General features: G+C 44.2%; 1 protein-coding gene across 12 annotated transcripts in view; it reads left to right on the forward strand.

Moving 5' to 3' along the window:
• TLCD4 (TLC domain containing 4) overlaps positions 1–20,646 on the forward strand; it is a 79,423-nt gene that overhangs the window by 17,710 nt on the left and 41,067 nt on the right. For 7 of the 12 annotated variants that reach the window (XM_059926693.1, XM_059926679.1, XM_059926703.1 and 4 more), the window contains 3 exons: positions 1,373–1,429; positions 1,839–1,916; positions 2,339–2,372. The exons of 2 other annotated variants lie outside the window; for them this stretch is intronic. The gene's annotated coding sequence lies outside the window, so the exon portion shown is untranslated. Of the gene's footprint in view, positions 1–1,372; positions 1,430–1,838; positions 1,917–2,338; positions 2,373–3,049; positions 3,327–3,458; positions 3,776–11,553; positions 11,579–20,646 lie in introns of those variants that run through there. 3 more of the 12 variants (XM_059926723.1, XM_059926739.1, XM_059926749.1) reach the window with 3 other exon arrangements.

Raw genomic sequence — 20,646 nt, forward strand, 5'->3', positions numbered from 1 at the left:
TCAGAAGGAAGGGTGAGGGCAAAGTGGGTGGTAGTGTGTATAAAAGAGCTAAATCCTCAAATACCATGACAAGAAGTCAATAAATAATGTCTAAACCTGAAAATCAAGAAACATTGGTATAAGTTTATCATTTAGGAAATGAAGAACACCTAGCAGGGTTGTGGGGAACTGGGGTGAAGCTAGGTGGGGGAGAAGTTGGTCAGGGGACTGATGGGACTCATGGGTATTTTATGTTAAAAGCCTTTAAGAACCACTTGAATTTTCACTTAACTGTATTACTTTCATTAAAAATAAAAATGCAGACAAAAGTAAGACATATATATTATGGGAAGAAAGTCTCATAAAATAAGAGAACCAAAAGAACACAAATGACATAGAATCTCACCCACCCAGAGATAACCACTCTTAACATCCTGAAATAGTTTCTTCTTGAAAAATTCTGAAAAACAAATGAAAGTACTTTTAATTATTAAAAAAACCTTACAAAAAAAATTCTTAATACACTAAAACTACCAATTAAGGGAAAAGTTGTGCCCGGGGCTATTCATTTCTGACTAAATCAACTTTTCTATCAAAATGTTTGGTGCCATTTTGGTTATAGCTTCACTAACAGAGCAGAATGGAGAACTGAGGCAGTTTCCCCAAAATACTTTTGCTTTAATTATCTTGTAATTTCAGGAAGGAACAGCTTTTGGTCTCAGTTTTCCAAATAATTGGCTCTAATTAGAAGTTTAGGAATTTTTGGAAACAGACATTTATCAGGAAAATTTGCCTCAAAAGAATTTTAGTAATTTATTTCTCTTTTTAAGTATGGAAAATTTCATTTCTCTGAACTGTTTCTTTGAACTATTTCAATGAACAAAAATATAAAAAGTACAATCCAGCTTTGAGACATATTCAAAATGCAGAAAAACTGAGGTAGTAAATATAGAATTTGTGGGAACTGTCCTTGGAAAAACAGTATTGGTAAAACAAAGTTAAGAATAGTAATTAAAGATGTAAATGTGAAAATGAAATGGGTATTTTTGAAGAAATTAAGCTGCATTAAAAATTTGAGGAAAAATGTGCAGTTGATGTATTCTTCTACCTCCTAAGGTCATTGAGTTTTAATTAGTTTAAAAGCTTCAAAATTCAACTAATATTTACTGAATTCCTTTCATATATCAGGTCTTGTCCTTGATGTGTTCACTTACACACTCTCTATAATCCTATAACAATCCTGCAGATTTGAGGATGCATTTGTAGAGGCCTAACATGAAGGAGTATGGTGGGATAAGAGTATGCTGGATTCCTGTGGGTTTACTTGGTCTTGGCTACTGCTGTGGGTGTTAGAGAATATGCATATAAAAGATAACCGTGGTGTGTTTATCAGGAAAGAACAGAGCAACTATCAGCCACTGCAGACAAGCACAGGACAGAGTCTGTGGAGGTAATCTTTTTTTAAAAAATAAGTTTATTAATTTTATTTTATTATTATTATTTTTTTATTTTTGGCTGCACTGGGTCTTTGTTGCTGTGGGCGGGCTTTCTCTAGTTGCGGCGAGGGGGGACTACTCTTCCTTGTGGTGCACGGGCTTCTCATTGTGGTGGCTTCTCTTGTTTTGGAGCTCGGGTTCTAGGCACGTGGGTTCCAGTAGTTGCAGCACGCGGGCTCAGTAGTTGTGGCGCACGGGCTTAGTTGCTCCCCGTGGCATGTGGGATCTTCCCAGACCAGGGATCGAACCCATGTCCCCTGCATTGGCAGGTGGATTCCTAACCACCTCGCCACCAGGGAAGCCCCTGGAAGAGGTAGTCTTGATGCAGATTCCTGAGATAATGTGTGTAATCTGTACTTGCAGGGCTGATCCCACTGATGTGCACCTACAACCATCCTGTCCGTGGATAGTTATGAAATACCTGTGTGAGTGCATAGACAGGTATGGGGCAAACCAAAGTTGTCAAGGACTATGCACACTGTGAAGCGACTGTGATGGGACAGGTTGTTGTCAAAGGGCATTGGTACCCTGGTATGTCCTGAGAGTCTTGGGGAGAAAAAGGGGAACGTGCACTTGGGGGCCTGCAAGATCTTCCTCCCTGCTTGACTACAGGGCAGGTTTCTGTCACTGTAGCTTGGAATGGGTTTTGTCTTTTCTAAGTCAGTCTGAAGTCCATTTGCCAAGACACTTCAGAGATGTCTGTGAATTATTATCCCCATTATAGAGATGAAGAAATTGAACCTCAGTGAGGTTCTTTCTAAAAAAAGTATTTGTGATTTTTTTTTTTTTGCAAATTATAACAGCCTAAATGTATTTCTTCATTATTTTGTTTTATTCAAAACAATTCTATCTTTTTGATCCAGGAGACCTGGAAGTTTTTGAGGCCGTATTTAACAGGTGAGAAGAGCTACTATTTAACGGCAAACTTTATGCACTGGGCAACTTGGAATTCTCAGCCAGCACCCAAAAAATTCCAAATCCTACTTCCCCACCCTGACAGCAGAGGGGCTCCGCGTGTAGGTGGTGTTTTTCAGGGATTCCGGAGGAGGCGGCTCCAAAAGAACTTGCCTCTTCCACACACGCCCCCTACCCAGTTTGGAACGCATCTGCAGCCCCAAACCAAAAACTGCGAGGGACTTTGGCTGAGAGACGTGGCAGGAAAAATCAGCAATTGCCCTTTCACCTCCTTTCTGATAATTAAACCATGCGCTTCATTAACCAGAATTTAGGCATCTAAGGAAAAATGTAAACTCATAATCTGAAAAGAATTTTGGTTACGTGGCTAGCCCAGGTACTGACCGCTGCGGAAGTGGACTCAGACCATTGTCCCACTTGCTAGTTTTGTTACTTGCTTTGGAAAGCCGAGGAACCTTACGCTCTGTCCCTGGCGAGGTGTGCTCTTCCAGGATCCCACAGCAACCCGCCTCGGGTGTTCCCGGTTTTGAGCCCTTTCCGGGACCCAAGTTCCAGCACCCAAAGGTCTGCCCTACTGCCGGCCTCGGGGCCCCGGGCCCCGCCCACTTTGGCCTGGGGTCGGAGCCTCCTGGAGCCGGAGCGGGAGCCTGAGCCCGAGCGCCGCGGCCCCTTTAAGGAGCCGCTCTGCGGTAACCCGAGCCCGCAGTCCAGGCGGGCGCGGCGGCCGCGGCGGTAGCAGTAGCCTCCGCGGCTGTTCCTCCCTGCGGCTCGGAGCCTGCGGCTCCCCTGGCTCCCAAAGAGCATCTCGCGGGGCGGCTCTGGCCGGCGCCAGCCCTCGGGCCGGGCCGGATGACCAGGCGACTGTAACCACTCGCCGCCCTCTCCCGGCCCGGCGCACCGCTGCCCGCGCGCGAGTCGCCCCGGGACCCGGCACAGGTGACGCCGTTTGGGGAGGGCTCGGGAGGAGGGCGGGCTCGCTTTGCCCCGTGGCTCTCCCGCGCCGCCGAGCGCAGCCCGCTGGCAGGGGCGCCGCGGCTTCCCGCCCCCGGCCTAGCGCGGCCGAGGGCTCCGGCGCCCGGAGGCTGGGTGGGCGTCCCCGGCGCGGGAGGCGGCCCGGGGCTCCGGGGAGGGCTCCAGCAGGTGTGTGCTGCCGGCTCAGCATCCTCCTAGCCCGGCGGGCTCCGGCGCAGCTCTGGGCGCAGATGGTGTTCCGAGGCCCGCGGCCCCCGCGCTGCCCGGACGCCCAGCGTTCCACTCGCGTTTCCCGGGCTGCGTGATTCGGGCTGCTGGGGCTGCCTCCCAGGTCTCAGCTCAAAGGGATGGGTGCTTTGGGCATCCAGGAAAAGCTTTCTTGTTAGAGGCCGGTACAGGATCAGGTGCATCAGGTGGGTAAGTCTCCCCCTCTCCCACCTCCCCACTACTAAATAAAACAAGAAGCTTTTATTTACGCTTGCAGTTCTCAAGTGGGTCCCATTTTTAGCTACCGAGTGCTGAAGAGTCTAGTGGGAGAGGGACTGGGCACAGAGTCAGAGGGAGAAATTGGTTTCTGTTTCCATCTCTACCACTGTATACCCGAGCAAGTTTATGGAACTAAGTACCTCGGTTTACCCAGCCATGACATGGGATCCGTAATGCTAGCGTTTTCCTATCGCCCTCCGTGAAAGCGCATTGAGTTGTCTAAGTTCATTAAAGGTTCACTGTTGCTGGCCAGTATTTTCTTAGTTGTACACATCTGAGTGTGAATGTGGTGCACATTTTTGTATGAAATTATAAAATAATTGTTAAAGAGTGATCTTTGATAATGTTTAAATGAATCTGATTCCAATTTGGGGTCAAGTTGGAAGAGTCTGTGTGGATGTTAGGAGTTGATGTGTGAAGTAGGAAAAAAACCTGTCACTTTAGTAAAATCTTTACCCATTCATAAACAGAGTTGAGAAAAATGGATCTTAGATTGTGTATTTTAAGTGAGATACTGCTGTGTGAGCACAGGGTATAGTTTGGAATGCAGTTTCATCTTTGTGTAGCCAGTTAAGGTAATACGGTAGAATTAATGCCAGTCCCCTTTTAAGTGTGCTATGTGTGAAGCAGAGAATTTTTCCCTTGTTTATCTTGTCCTTAAATTGTATGGGTGAAACTGAATTAGAAAAGTGGGCTCCGGCAACACTAGAAAATTTGAAAGATTGGCTTGAGGAACCATGGATTTTAGTTTATTTGCCATCCTCCTTCCTGTGCCATTAGGTGATCCTGAGGATAATATATTTTGAGGATGCCTTTTTTCCCCTACCCCTGCAGCTCCCTTTTGTCACATTACCTCCCTCCAGAGTTTGAATCCTTACTGTGTGACCTTGCGTGAGTTTTACCTATCTAGGGTGGATGCCTCACACCCAGCTGCTCAGTCAGTCATGATTTTTTACACTATTAGCTTTCTGTTCCTGTTCCTTTCACTCTAATCCTTCTTTACCTTGTTGGAAAGAAGAATGGCTTTTTGCAACGCAAGCTGTATACTTCGAGGTGCCTAGGAATGGCAGTGGTCAAGGGACTGAAACTTTATAGTAAATTCCAAAGAAGGAAGCCTTCTACATAGACCCTAGAGTATGGATGCAAGAGTTGGCCTATCTTTTCCTTCATTTTCTGAAATCTCCGTCGGGAGAGATTCATTTGATTAGCAAGGTAAACAGAGGCCTCCGGAGCAGGGAGCCATCAGAAATTTAACTCAGTGCTAGATTGGTTAAGACCTTTCCCAGCTAGGAGTGGGGAAGGAGGAAGAGGCGACTTGGGTGGGGCTGGAGGGCCTGTCCTCCCAATAACCAGGTGACCAGAGAGGTGGTAAAGGAGCCCTGGATTCCTGACTGGGAAATGGGAAAAGGGCCGGGTCCCAGAGAGAGAGTGGTGGGGCTGTGAGGAGAATTCTGGAATGTGCCCTAGATGTGACTTGCCCTTTTTCCCTTTCCCTTTGAGAGTGTTTCTCGCCCTTCCAGAGCCTAGCACAGCTTTCCTGCAGTTCTCAGACCTGTTCACTCTCTCCCTTGGTGCTCTAACCGATGCCCCACGTTTATGTTCCTCCCTCAAAGCTGGCCTTCCGTGTAAGAGAGGAAACTGAGCAGTTTGCTTCATAAGAGACCTTCAGACCTCATTGTCTCCCCTACTCCCTTTCTTGTCGAACAAATGTCCCACATCCTGCAGATTAAGGACTCATCTAGCTTTGTTACCTCTTGGAAGATTAAAAAGTGGGATACTCAGTTTGACTGAGAAAAGTAAACTGAAAGGTCTACAGGAAGATACAGAAAACGAGTTTTTCTCTAGAGGAAGATAATGCATGAATTGTCTGGGTGAGAATTGTGGGCGATTGGACACGGGAGGGCAGGACCGGGGGCGGAGCCGTGCTGGACAGCTTTCGCCCTTGTCCTTGAGAGACGAAAGGATGCCCCCATGCTCCTACAATCACCTCGTTGTGCCTTCTCTCCTTCCATTTGCCTTGTGAGAGGAAGAAGATAGCAACATGGAGGTGGAGTAGCCATCTGTTCTCAAGGATGGCAGACAGACTTTAGGGATGAGCTACATTCACCTGACGTTGGTATCAGGCACTGGATGTATTACATCAGGGAACGCATTACATCAGGAAAGTGAAGTTAATTTTGTAAGAAAATCTAAGGTATTTCAAGAGTGACTTTGGTGATGTTTTTTCTCTTGGAGATGAAAGGTAGCGTACAAAGAAATGGAGTCCTGCTGCTCTGGGTTTGTTATTCATAGTGAGACAGTTGGAGGTGCTGTGAGCAGATCCTGAAAAGAGGGCTAAGGATAGCAAAGGGGTGTGTGTGGAAAAAAAAAAAAAAAGGGATGTGTGTGTTTGCTCAGAACATTGGTCTGTTCAAGGAGAAGGCAGTCCTGTGGCTACATGAGAAGGAGCTTGTGAGTCACTCTAAAAGGCCAAGGTTTGTGCAAACAGCCGATGAAGAAGACAGCTGGCAGTCTATTCAGAGCTTGAGCCGGCATGGGGAAAGGAGTCGCTGCGCAGCGGGCCCAGTAGCGAGGGGGAAGTCTGGCTAGATGGACACAGACTTGTTTCAGGCATTTCTGGATTGCAACACAGTACAATTTTCACATTGACTCAGGGCACAGGTAAGTATATGTGTATCTGAAACAGGTTTCATGAAACAATATGTACCTTTACTGTGTACTGTTTCTATTTTCATTTCTATTTCTACTCTATTTCTGTTTCTATTCTGTGTTCTGAAAAACTCATCAGCTATTCATGGGTCACAGTCCACTATTTGGAAACCATGTGTCTGATGGATGGAAAAACAGGTTGCCGTGGAGCAGGCTGGGTCTTGGGGTTGGAGACGCTGGAGGAAGTGGGGGGCGCTTAGAGTGGTTGGGAGATCTCTGGACCCCTGTCGGTGGGGACAGGGGGGAGTGTGGGAGCTCATCTGGTGTCTGGAGGATGAAGGACTCACGTTAGTGAAAGGCAGCTGGACGGGCAGGTGCAAAAATAGAACTTCCTACCAGTTCTGTCCACTTCAAAGCAAAACAGTTGGTTCTGAGGGAAAAGGAGGCGTGGAAGGAGTAAACTTGAATTTGAAAGTAGTATCTTTAGAGCAGTAGATTTTTCTCTGTAGGTTAAATAAGAAGACAAATGGATCCAGAACAAATTGGCTGATGGATTTAGGCCACTTGGATCAGCTGGGTAGGGAGCAAAGGGCGTCACAGTGCAGAGTGGCTGGGTATAGGCAGCACACATCTCCCCTTCCAGCTTTGAGAAGTTCTTGCAGAAGAAGCGGATGGATGTATTGTTTCAAAACCCCATTTGCTGATCAAACTCCTTAGGAAGTTGGCTGCTTGCCTCACAGTGAATTGGAAAAGTATTCTCATTACAGTTTATAAAAGGGTTTATCAAGACTTCCTTCGACATCTATTTCAAGATCTACAGTCAAACTGGAGTCAGCATTCATAGTCTTTGGGATTGCCAAAAAGGCTTCTTGGAGAAATAGGTGAGACAGCATCCAGCATCCTTGAGCTAATTCCACTAGCTGTGCCCCGGATGTTAATCAAGGGCAGAGTCTATCTGTAGGCCTTTGATTTCCTTTTTATAATAATTAACCTCTGACTCCAATACCTAACACCCTCACCAGTGGACAAATACAACAAAGCCGGGAGGAAAACGTACACAGGTATCAGAGGTCACCCGGGTTGCTTGGTTACTGCTTGCTTTTATCACCCGCATTCTGACCTAGTTGGATCCTTCCTTTGACCCATCCCTGCCTTGTCTGATTTTCTTAGTTGACATATTTTCAGTGTCTGACTTCGCCGCTCCTCCGCTGTCTGCTATTTATCTGATGCTTTCAATCCTGGTTTCTCTGACATCATCTCTGAGCTCCAGACGTATAGTCTCCACCTGACTGTTCCCACGGAGCCCAGGCTTGGAGCCCACGTTGGATCCTGGCCTGGGCTGTGTTGGTGTCCACTGTGCCATGGCCGCCTTAGAAAAAACTGGTACACTGGTTGGTAGATTTATACATCGGTTTTTATTTAACTTTAAAATTTTGGGGACATGGAGAAACTATCTTGGTCAAGTTAATTTAATTAGTTTTCTTCAAATAGGCTTAAAAAAACCTTTAAAAAGTATATTTTGAAGGCACAGAAAACTTCTCTTTGTTTGGCACATATTTATTTAGTGGAAGAGGAGGAAGGAGGAATTTTCATTTGATAAAAAATTTAGAACAAATGAAAAACCCCCCTTTACAAAGTGTTTCATTTTAGGGACATAATTCCCCAAACTAGTCTTTCTCAATCAACATGTTTTGCTCTAATACATGTAAAAATATTGAGCCAATTATGAATTTAAATGCTTTATCATTTGTTATATCCTGTTTAAAGGACTTATAAATTCTATAGCTATGTTCTGATGGAGAAAGATTCTTTGCCTTTTCATATTTTAACAACCTGTATGAGTGTTACTGAACACATCAATTTCCTACATGCTTTGTGCAGAAATCCAGGGCAAGATAAAGTCTATAGGGAGGAAGGCCAACTTGCGGGAAGGGGAGGCCTGGCTGCTTGGAGCAAAGGCAGCATGTTTGGAGTATCCCAGTTGAGTCTCTCGGAACAAACCCTTAAGACATTAGGCATTTTGAGGATTTGAGAATGCATTATAGCCTCAAGTCTCTAAATGTTTCCTTCAGTGTTTTTTATTTTTAAATTACAAAAGTGACACTTGCACATTATAAGAAACATTACAGACAATCAGTGTTAAAGAGAATGAAAGTTCACTTCTTCCCCTTCCCCCACCTCCCCTGGCTTCACCCCCAGCCTCAACCAGTTAGCAGTTTGCGGGGGGGGGGGGGGGTATAGCTCTTCAGACCTTCTTTCTGTACAAATGCCAGAACGTGCCAAGCTGTGTACTTATGACAAACTTATCGTTTCGCAGCCTACTTTTTTTCCTACTTGGTAGTATGTGATGGACATTTCTTCTGTATCCTCTTGTTCATTTTGATGTCTGTGTAACTTGGGATAGTGTGTCTGTACCAATATATTTAAACATTTCCCTAGCACTGCACCTTAAGGTTGCTTCTGATAACTAATGCTATAGTAAACACTCTTGTACGTGCATCCTTTCACACTCATGTGAACTTGTTTTGAGGATAAAAGATAAAATCATTAGTATACTGTGTATTTCATAGTTCAGGTAACATAGTGCTATCAAAATGTACATATTCTGCCATTCAGTTCCCCTAAATATTTTTTTAGCAGTAAAAGCACAGCACTAGACACTATAGGGGTTTTAAAGTGGGGCAATGCACAGCCCTTGCTTACAAGAGCTCTCTCTCTAGAGTAGGGGGATTAGGCATACACACTGACTATAGTATCTTTACTTTTATTTATACCCCACCTTGTTCCAAAAAAGATTAGGGAAGGCTTGCAAAGATGCATACAGTATGACAAGGTAAAGTAAACTTAGGATAAAAAAGAAAAATAAGTCAAAGGAAAATAAGATGGGGTATGAGGACGAGTGTACTTTGAAGTACTGTTCTCTTCTTCCTGGAAGTTCTGGCTGTCAGCTTTCCAGCAGCCAAAGAAAAGAGGCAAACAATCCAGAACAAGCTTCAAGGTGTCCAGAAGAGAAACCAAATTGGAGGAGCCCATCTAGTCCTGATTCTAGGAGGTGAAACAAATTTCTCCTTTGGATTTGCATCAAGAAAATGCTGCATTTGCAGTGGCCAGCCTTCTCAACCACATTCCTGGTATTGTAGTACAGTAAAACCTAGTGACCTTGCTTTATGATGCATTTCATATCATGTTCCTCAGTTCTGGCCAGAGGTGTCACGCCTTGGCACGGAGCAGTGAAGGGTCATTAGGATGAGGTGTAACTTCATGGGTTTAATCCAGAAATAGCTTTAAGAGGATGCATGACCAATGAAAACAGCAATGTGATATTGTTCCTGGATAATTTTTTTCTACAAGGTAGTAGAGAATATATAATTTTAGTGGAATTTCTGTGAGTAGAACCCATTGGCCCAAGAATACTAGGCTTGCAACTTAAAAAGCAAGAAGTGAAGATGTTTTTTGATGGCATTAATGTATTTGAACCATAACAAAGATGGAACAAAAGGTTTTCCTTTAAAATAAAAAAGAGCACAACTCTGCACTTGATCCACGTAGGAAAGATGGTAATCTTCACGTTGATAGCTCCACAAGTTAGAAAGGTCAGAGCCATCATTCCAAGAAGCCTTGAGAGCATCACCAGGCTTAAAATTGTTAATAGGTTATAGAATGAGTATTTCTGGGATTAGGGGGCCTACAGGCTGGGGCAGCTTGACCCTGTTTTGTAAAGCTGGGGAAAGTTCAACTTTCCTGAGCCACCTGGATCTGAGCTTCTATAACCTCATTCACTTAAGTCTGGCCTCAGGAACATTGCCCCAGAACAGTTCTTTCTTACCAAGTCTATGGGCCAAGCTTAGGTATTTGACAGGACTTAACCCTGTATTTAAACATGACGTTGGTAATAAATGTTAAACTTGAGGTCACCTGAAGCCACATCAGATTTGTGCATCATCACCTCTCTGGCCTGTGAAATGGTTCAAAGAAACATGTCACTGCATTTAGATTTTTTGGCTACTTGATAGTGTCAAACCAGATACAGAGTCAGATAAGTACCATGTTTATTGGTACTTTATTGGTTTATTGGTATAGCAGTCTTTATAGCAGTTATTGTTTATTGGTTTCTTGGTATAGCAGTCTTATGGGAGGAGGTCAGAAGAGAAACCACTCTCAAAGTACCCCGGGTAGGGTTTTAAGTTGCTCTTAGGTAACAGGATAAAAGTCCACTTAGAGAATTTAGTAACTCCTTGGCTGTCTTCTCATTTAAGCCACCAAATTTCCCATTTGGATCATAGGTGTAGACAAGCTTCAGGGCCCCTAGGCCAAAGGTTAAAAGGAGGCGGAAATGATCATATTGCTTAAGATACAGAATACCCTATCCCTGTGTGACTTGGTGCCGTCGGAGAGATAGGTGTAACATTTCCGTGTTAGGAAAGGGTGGTGATAATAAACGATATCCTTTATTGAGTGGTGTTTGGATCTATTGCTGAACGACAAACCACCCCAACATCTAGTGGCTTAAAACAATTTCTCATGATTCTGTGGGTGGCTGGGCAGTTACTCTGCTGGTTATAGACTCACTCGCTCATGTGTCTGCATTCAGTTGGAGGGTCAGCGGGGCTGGAAGGTCCAGGATGGCTTGCCACCATGGCTGGCAGTTGGTATTGAATGTTGCCTGTCAGCTGGGCTGCCTCAGTTCTCCATGTGACCTCTCATCCTACAGTAGGCTAGACAGGTTTCCTTACACGGCAGTTTCAGGGCAATGCTCCTAGAGGGTGAAAGGCAGTTGCTGCAAGGTCTTTTGCTATGGATGGTAGGATGGCAGTGTCACAGTGCAAAGGAATGTATGGTCATTAAATGATCTACCACAAGTGGCTGGATGTGCCAGGCACTGTGCTAGGTGTATTTAACTTGTCTCATTTAAGCCACATAACCGTCTTGCACCATTGGCGTTCTTATCTCCATTTTGTAGAACTTGCAGGTCAAGAGGTCATATTCTTCTTGCCCAAGACCACTCCATGAATACTGGGACTAGGACTGGATTCTAGCTTGCTCTCTCTGGCCAAATGGAATTTGGCTTAAGAACTCAACAGGTGGGAGAAATTTGCTCAATTGTTCTTCAGCCCCTCTAACCCATTTAATACAGTCTCCTGTTTCCTGTGGGGAGCAAGCAAAAGAGAGAAATAGGGGGCAGGCAGGCAGAGCCCTGCCTCAGTCACTTCCTTGCATCCTGAGGACTTTCTCAGGGGTAATCAGATCGACAAGTTGGAGGTGAGAAGACCTCCCTGTCTCCTTAGGTTCTGACTTCCTAGGTTGCTTGGCAGGTGTTCCAGTGATTCCTTTAAAAAAAAAAAAAAAAAAGAACAAAACGTAGTTGCACTATTATAAATTGTGTTATTTTAATTTTATAATTTAAAAAAAACATAGTTGCAAAACTCTTGCTCTGTCCAGCTTTTCCTTGATTTCATAGTGTTGGCAGAAAGCCAAGAGATGTCCCCAGCCGAGAGGCTCCTTCTGTGATCCCTCCAGGAAAGGAAGAGCAGAAATATGGAAATAAGTACATCAGAAGCTGGTAGAGGGTGAATGCAGAACCTCTTGCCTCTTCCCGAGTCCCCCAGGTGATGTGGGGTCGCCCGGTCCCTACTTCAGCTTCAGAGCCCCTCACTCACACGGACCCCGTCTAAGGCTCAGGGAGTGTGTTGTATTTGAAATGTTGAGTTCCTTAAAGATGGGCTCTCAAATTATATAAACTTCCAGCACCTTACTTTTTATTTGTGTCAGATACTGTATTAGTGTGACCTTCTAATTGCCATTGTCTTCTGGCTTAAGGCATTCTGGTTTATCCCAAGTCCAGTGGCTGTGGTTGGAGCTCATAGGTTTAAAAAACAAAGACTTCTTTATGAAAGTTTTGAGTGGAGTAAGATGCTAAGAAGCAACATTTACCAAGTAAATAAAATGTGCCGTCTGCGCTTTGAGCCTTAAGACCCTAGAAAATGAACTTTTTTTTTTTTTTTTTGCCTGCCTTGAGTCTTCGTTGCTGCGCGTGGGCTTTCTCTAGTTGCGGAGAGCGGGGGCTACTCTTCGTTGCGGTGCGCGGGTTTCTCATTGCGGTGGCTTCTCTTGTTGCGGAGCACGGGCTCCAGGACTTCAGTACTTGTGGCACGCAGGCTCAGTAGTTGTGGCTCGCGGGCTCTAGAACGCAGGCTCAGTAGTTGTGGTGCACGGGCTTAGTTGCTCCGTGGCATGTGGGACCTTTCCAGACCAGGGCTTGAACCCGTGTCCCGTGCGTTGGCAGGTGGATTCTTAACCACTGCTCCACCAGGGAAGTCCGAAAATGAACTCTTGAATTTCCTAAGGGGGGATTTCTTCAGCGGGTTGGGAGCTGGGAAAGAAGGGCTTTTTTCATTACAGCCCCACTTCTTGTTAGGCATTATAAAAACAAATTCCAAGCCAGGAGTCAGTGTAAAATGAAATAAAAAATTTTAAATAAGAACAACAAAAAAGTTGCCATGACAGATTAACTATATTAGATTTCATTTGATTTATTTTTAAGTTAATAGCTAGAACATGTAAAAAGTATCAGTAAACATAAGCTAGGAGAATAAGAATAAAAGTTTTGTTAAGATTCTAATTAAAAATACCTATAATAGGAGGGAGAATTGATCAAGTGTCGTAGGCAATTAAGGCAAAACATTATTTCTTGAAAGAGCAGGAATTCTCAGGGAGGGTTTAAGGAGATGGGATAACCCCTCACCCTTGTTTTGTCAGAACCTCTTGGTGGGGACTCTGGGCTATGTGAAAAACATATGTCAAGAAACCTTATCCCCCCACCCCCTGCCCAGAAAACAAACTATAGAAAGGAGACTACAGAATCTTCTTGACTGGTAGGAATAAGCAGAACATATACTGAGAAAATATTGTGTGATGCGGGAGGGGTTGGGGGAAGCTTTGGGATATGAACATTTTAAAACCACTGAATTAGAGAGATCAGAGATTCCTAGAAGGCATTTAGCATAGGATGTAAAGGGACAGGATTATGAGAGACAGAAGGGAAATCTTGTATAAGGAGATAGGTAGCAATATGAACTAACTGTCAAAACACTTCTCTGAGTTGTGGTACAAGATGGGGCCACCCCAGAGCCCCTGAGTGAGGGTGTTTCTTGCTGGGGGTGGATGACTCTTACAGCCCGTTTGGGGAACAGAGTTCACGCCTTCCTGTCCTAACACACTGTGATTGTAATTACTACGTAGAATTGTGGGGAGAATAAAGGCCAGTTAGAAATGACTATTTAACCTTAAATGTTTCATTCTTTGTTTTCATCAAACAATCGATAATCCAAAAAAATTGTTTCAAGGGAGTATCCATCGCCAAGGTCTGTAACAGGCAGAATCAAACAGTTTAACTTGAATTCTGTTATATGCTCTTGGAAGAGAAAGGGTTGAAAGTATGGGAAAAATATAAAGGACACCCTTATTCAGAGTTTAGGATCTTAACTGACAGGGAAGAACCATGGAGAAATCTTTTCTGTAGTAATGAGCAATTCCTTGTTGAATCTTAAGTAATATCATATCACCGAGAGAGGGAGTGTAACTTAATTATCTTAATGTAGGGTTCCTTAGCCTTTCCTGGTTTAGACTTCATTTCTTTCCATTTGCTTCAGTTTAAAAAGCAGCACCATGAATATTGGAGGATTTATAGAAATTAGGTTGACATTTATGCGGCTGGCTTCCTTTAGACTTCCACTCTAATGCTAATGGTTCTTGAACTTGATGCTCAGAAAAGAAAAAGAGGTGGAATTCTCCTAGCTTTTTTTCATATAGCTCTCAACGCAGAATTAACAACAACAATGAAAAATAAAAACGGTGACTGCAGTTAGCTGAAAACTTTGTACACATTTGATTAGATGCTTAAATTTTTACATGAATGAAAAGTCCAAAGTGGGTAGTATGATGAGTTATTCTTTACTAAGGGGTTTTAACGTCTCCGGTTAATTATTGACATTTCGTGAGCATTGAGAAAGATGATTGCAATGTACCACCCGTATGAAAATGCAAATAAAACCAGAATGAGTGGGGAGCAGGTATTTTTCTGGTAGGGTTTTTGTTTGTTTGGTCTGGTAAATATCTCATTTTCTGTAGTCATGTGTTCATTTACAAATGATTTACAGTTTGCTAATAGAGACTTTTTAAAAACTTTTACGTGTTAGGGCTACTGACATGCTAGATAAGTTCAATAAATAAGTACTTCTGTAATTGATGAGTATGAAAATACAGTGCAAATTACAGTTAAATATACACATGAAGCCTTTGAACATATAGCACACGTTGTAAGGAGTTTGGCATAGACAATCCAAATATCCTACTGCTGTGGTCTGAATGTTTGTGACCCCCCCACCAAAATTCATGTGTTGAAATCCTAACCCTCGAAGTGGTGGTACTGGTAGGTGGGGCCTTTGTGGGTGATTAGATCATGAGGGTGGTGTCCCCATGAATGGGATTAGTGCTCTTGTAAAAGAGATGCCACAGAGCTTCCTTGCCCTTTTGGCCATGTGAAGTCTGTGACCTGGAAAAGGGCCCTCACCCAACCATGCTGGTACCCTGATCTCGAACTTCCAGCCTCCAGAACGGTGGGCAGCAAATTTATGATGTTTATAAGCCACTCAGTCTGTGGTATTGTGTTACAGCAGCACAAACGGACTAAGGCACACACTCAATATTATTTCATTTATAACATTGGTACTCTCAGCTTTTGGATATTTGGAGGTGAGAATCCTTTTGCAGTGAATATGTGTTCATACTATACTACTAGGGTTGTCAATTTAGAAAATTTTTCTTTCCAGTGTTCTGATTATACTGGTAAAATGAGGGACCTGTGACTGATCAGGTACTAGCAGAATGGAAAGCACATGTAAGAATACGAATGTCTGTTGTTCTCATTATTATATTTCCTAGACATTTACTGAGCATATGCTGTGTGGCAGGCACCGTGTTAGGTATGGGGACACCATGGTGGGGGGGAAATGTTTGTGTTTCCCACCCTCATGGGGCTCACATTCCACTGGGGGAAGGAGATGTTCATTTAAATTGCAGCTGTAAAGGAGAGGGACATGATGCCATGTGAGCAGACGGGGGTGGGGGGGTGGATTTCTCCCAGAGGGCTTCCCTGAGGAAGTAATGATTGACCTGAGAGCTGAGGGGGCATGAGCGTTACAGTGGGGGATGGAGGGGCGGGGTGGGAGTCGGGGGATAGCTTAAACCATAGCATGGATAGCAGAGGCCTTGTAGAGGGAGGCAACATGGCATCTTTAAGGGACAGAAAGAAGGCCCCATTAGCTGGCGTGCAGCAAGCGAGGGCAAATGCCACTTGAGGCTGGGGAGAGCAGGGCCCTCATCAGAGGACTGGGCAACCAGTGAAGGTTTAAGTTGGGGGTAGGTGAGGAGGTGACATGACCAGAGACAGCTTTTAGAGCTGATTCCCTTGGAGTCTTCCCATCTGTTCTCCACACTAAGGAGACCAGTTTGGAGACAGTTCAGAAAAGTGGTGGTAGCAGCTTGAGAAAGATGGATGTTTTTGAAAGCTATTTGAGAAGGGGCAGGATATGGTGGCTTAGTAGGAGGGTGCAGAAAGCAAGTTATCAGGGATGGCTCCTAGGTTTCTGGCTGTCAAATGGGGGATGTACAGTGGTACCATTCACAGAAATGAAGAACCTACAAGAGGACCAAGTTTAGAGATTAGGCCATGAGCTTGGTTTGAAATGCGTTTGAAACGCTGTGGGGTGCTGACAGCTAGGCAGTTGGCCATACATGTCAGGAGCTCAGAGAGGAGACCTGAGATGGAGATTAAAACTTGAGATTTTTCTGCATATAAGTGGTAACCGAAGCCACAGGTATAGGTGAAATCATACAGGAAACAAGTAGAAGAGAGTCTGGGACTGAGGCTTAGGGAATTCTGTTACTCAGTGTCTGGGCAGAAGAAGAAGTGGGGTGTCATGGAAACACAGGGAAGAAAGTGTTTCAAGGAGAAAGTGGTCAGTGGCGTCTAATGTTGCTGAGATGTCAGGTGACACGAAGGCCACACATAGAAGTCATTGCTGACCTTAGCAATAGCTATTTCAGGGGAGCGACGAGGGTGGGGACAGGAATGGAGTGGGCTGAAGAGTGAGAGACCTGAGAAATAATGACAATATAGAAAAACTGTTCTAGAACTTTGTCCTTAAAGGCGGGGGGAGGGAGAGAGGGCAAGAGGCTATACTGGAAAAGAGATATAAAATTGAAGAAGAGGTGGTGGGTCTGTTGATTCTTGTTTTTACTGGGAACTTGAGCCTGTTTAAAAGCCAATAGAAAGGTCTAGCTGAGGAGAGAATAAAGGATAATGGGGAAGAAAAGTTTCCCAAGAAGGCCAGAGAGGATGGCTCCAAAGTGCACAGGTTAGGTTGTCTTGAGATGGGAGGACAGGTGGGTAGTTTAAATGGTTGATAGTATGATATTGAGACTTTTCATATGTTGGCTTCTATTTTTTGTGAAGTAGGATGGGGGTTATCTGTTGAGAGTGGGGGTGGATGGTTGGAGGTTTGAAAAGAGTAGGGGCAACTTGGAAATTTAATTGTGGAACGTGAAAGGATTGGTTGGCGAGGGCAATGTGTTAGGAGTGCAGGGCAGAGTTGAGAGCTGTTTGATCCCTCTGTAATTTCACACTCACCAGTATATGACTGGTATAAACTTTGGTATATGACTTTTTCCAACAGTGCTCCGACTGTGCTTGCCTTGTCACTGAGTAAATTGTTGGGCATATCCTCGGTTGGAGTTTCACCGGCTCTTGGCAGTGTAATGGGGATGTGGGGTGTTAGAAAGACTGTTATTGAAACGATGTGCTCTAGGATCTAAGCTGATTAAAGAGGGAAGTAAAAAGAGAAAAGGGCTACTGAATTGAGGAAAAGCTGAGAGGCCAATGTAACTTGAGAATGTTGTAATACTGAGCACACTTGAAGGAAAGGTCAACAAGGAGAATTCTAGAAATGTTATTTTGGAGGCAGAAAAATGATGGGTAAGGGACAGTAAAGGTCCATGAACGGTTGAGGTGGCATGGAAGGGGTACCATTCCAGATGAATATTAAGGGACTGAGTTGTTAAGGAAACCTGGGCCTTCTACATATATAGGAAGTCATTCAGGATGATGGCAGGGCTTGAGGACCGTAAGTGAACCAGGACCAAAGTCTTTGAATGGGAGGAAATGTTCAGGAGGTTGGAATATGATATCATTGAGAAGAGGGAGAAGGTGGTATAACTGAATAGCAGGACCAAAACACCCTGAGTGTTTATAGGAGGTGAGGGAAGGGAGGAGTAAGCCCTGAAGGGAACCACGAGGAGCAAAGAGGCTGTAGGGCCACTCCTGATGCTGAAGGATGAGGGCCTAGGCAGCCACTAGTTGAGAGGTTGCAGAAGAAGAGGGGTGTCTTCAGAGCAGGCCGAGGGGACGCCAAGCATAGAGCACTGTTTTCTGGGTGTGGAGCCCAGTCCCAGGGGACCAGTGGAAGCATTTGGGAGGTAGGGGAGTGGGGTGATGGGCTGGGTCAGGTGGCTGGGAAGGAACGTTGGAGCATGACAGGGATAGTCCAATGATGGAGGCTAGATCTCTGCAGTGGGGCTGCCTACATTTTGACTGTTGACTAATGTAAAGGGGATGAGTTAGAGGCATAGGGCCTTGTGGCCAGAGAATGGTCTTGTTTCCCTGGGCTGGAGCGATGACAGGCCCAGAAATTGCATGTCTTGCATGCTGCTGGAGGTGGTCGACGGTGGAAGCAGAAACAGTACTCCTGAGTGTGCACCACACGCCAAGTACTGTTCTAAGTGCCCAGCGTTCTGTGGTTTATTCCCCATGTCAGATTAGTACTGTTGTTATCTCCATTTTCCAGATGAAGAAACCAAGGTGCAGGTAAGGCAAGGCAAGTTACTTGCCCCAGGTCACACAGCGAACAAGTGGTGGAACTGAGGTTCAAATTCAAGACTGTAACAGAGCCTGTGTACTTCCCAACATGTCATACGTACTTAGTACTTAATATTTTCTTACACGCGTAATTTTGATTTTGTAAAACATAAGTGAGAGACTGTTGAAAAGCTAATGTAGTATTTAATACAAAATTATCTTTTTAGATGCCACAATTAAGTTCAGTCCTAGAATCCCAGAATCTTACTTTGCAAGTGCTCTAAAGGTTAGACTAGCGCCCAACCCCTTTGCAGACCAACCCTCCTTGTGGTCATTTTACCACTTCCATGACAGATGCTTGGACACTTCTAAATTGTTAGAAGAGTCTTCCTTAAATTAAGCTGAGCTCTTCCCTTTCTGTAATTTTTGCCCATTTGGGCCATTTAGAGTGGTGCAGAGTAAGTTCCCTCTTTCACTTTTCCACATGACAGTTCTTCAGATGTCCGAAGAATGCCCTTCAGTCCTCTCTAAGTAATCTTGTTCCCAAGCTGACATTACTCAGCCCTTCAACTCTTCATGATATGATATGGTTTCTAAAAATCACCATCTTAGTTACACTGCTGTAAAGGTACTTTGACATGTGATTAATTCAGAGTAAAATGGGACTGATACGTGTCTTGATCTATACTCTCTGATTGTAAGTGGTTCTGAGGTTTGTTTTTTGTTATTAGTATCTTCATTACATTATTATTTCTTGTTGGTTTGTGTAAATTAAAATGCTAATATTACGTGTGTGTGTGTGTGTGCGCACGTGTGTGTTATATAGCTATTATGCTAAGTCCTATACTTGGGTATTACCTTTTAAAAATTTATTCAGGTTTTTATCTTTCTGATTGGGATTCATTATTTCAGCTTCTGAAGATCATTTTGAAACCTGATTCTGTTAACTGATTATATTAGCTATCTTTCCCAGCTCTGTGTTATATGCAGATTGAGTAAACATATAAATATTTGTAAAAATATTACTGAAAGAGACCAAAAAGAGAGAACCTTATGAGATATCGCAGGAGATATTTCTCAAGTCTCTTTCAGATCATTGATCTAAATGCTGGTTCTAGTTTTTCAGCTAACTCCAGATTTACCTAATTTTGTTATCCAGCCACATTTCTTTGTGTTATTAATAAGGATCTCATGAGAAACTTTCAGAACTTTCCTGGAATCAAGTTGTTCTTCATTTGGTATTCTTCAATCTACAAGGATTTGGCAGTCAGTTAATTACATGAGTAGGAAATAGGAAGGAGACCAGGATGACTGAGCTGTGCTAGATTAAAGGTGAAGAGGTGTTTGCGGGTGAGAGTGTCAGCCTCTGAGATATGGAACCCTGGGGGGAGGACTGGTTTGGGGTTAAGTTCAGCTTGGGTCATGTAGAGCGTGTGGGCCTCCAGGATGCCCCTATGGAGCCATCCAGAGGGTAGCTGACCGTCCAGGACTGGTACATTGGGAGATGGTGGGGTTTGGTTGCACACAATGTAAACCATGTTGAATGTGTGGGGCATACACCCCAGCAGAGCCTACAATGTGCAGAGAAAAATTCTGGATTGGGGCGAGGGGAGGTAGTAAACATTGCCATCATCAGGAGTTTATGCTCGATGGCCTCCATTTTTTGGTGAAATGGGAAGAAACCTCATCTATTGTAAGACAGGGAGAACTGGAGATTTGAGAGCAATGAATATTTGGAGTCAATGTGGGAAAAAGGAAAGGGATGGGAAAAGGACTGCTAAGCATGTGTAGGGCATTCTTCCTAGCTCCCCCTTCCTTGCTGCCCTTAAAGACAGCCACGTAAGACCTTTTCCCCCTGTATTTAAGGATTTTTACTGCTAATCGGTACAACAGTGGTTCTTCCCTGGAAGTTGTATCAGAACGTGAAGGTTGTGTATGTGTATTGATGATTGGAGGTGACGTTGGTGGTTCCAACACACTCCCTAAGGAACCCCTTGTGCTACAAGAGATAATGAACATGGGGAAATGAGAGTAAAGGTTGTATTCCCAGGTCGGTAGTTCTAGAGTCACCTGGTGGAACTGAATCTTTAGGGGTTTCAGCCTTAAAGCATCTTGTTGGGATTTTAATAGATGAGAAGGTGTTCTCTTGGTTTAGCTGGAGTACCTTCGGATATCTCCTCACTGTTTATATGTCTTCTCTGCTGGGTATTTATTCCCAGGAAAGCAGGGAGTGCCCCC

This window comes from Balaenoptera ricei, chromosome 1, assembly GCF_028023285.1.
Source record: "Balaenoptera ricei isolate mBalRic1 chromosome 1, mBalRic1.hap2, whole genome shotgun sequence".
Lineage (NCBI taxonomy): Eukaryota > Metazoa > Chordata > Mammalia > Artiodactyla > Balaenopteridae > Balaenoptera > Balaenoptera ricei.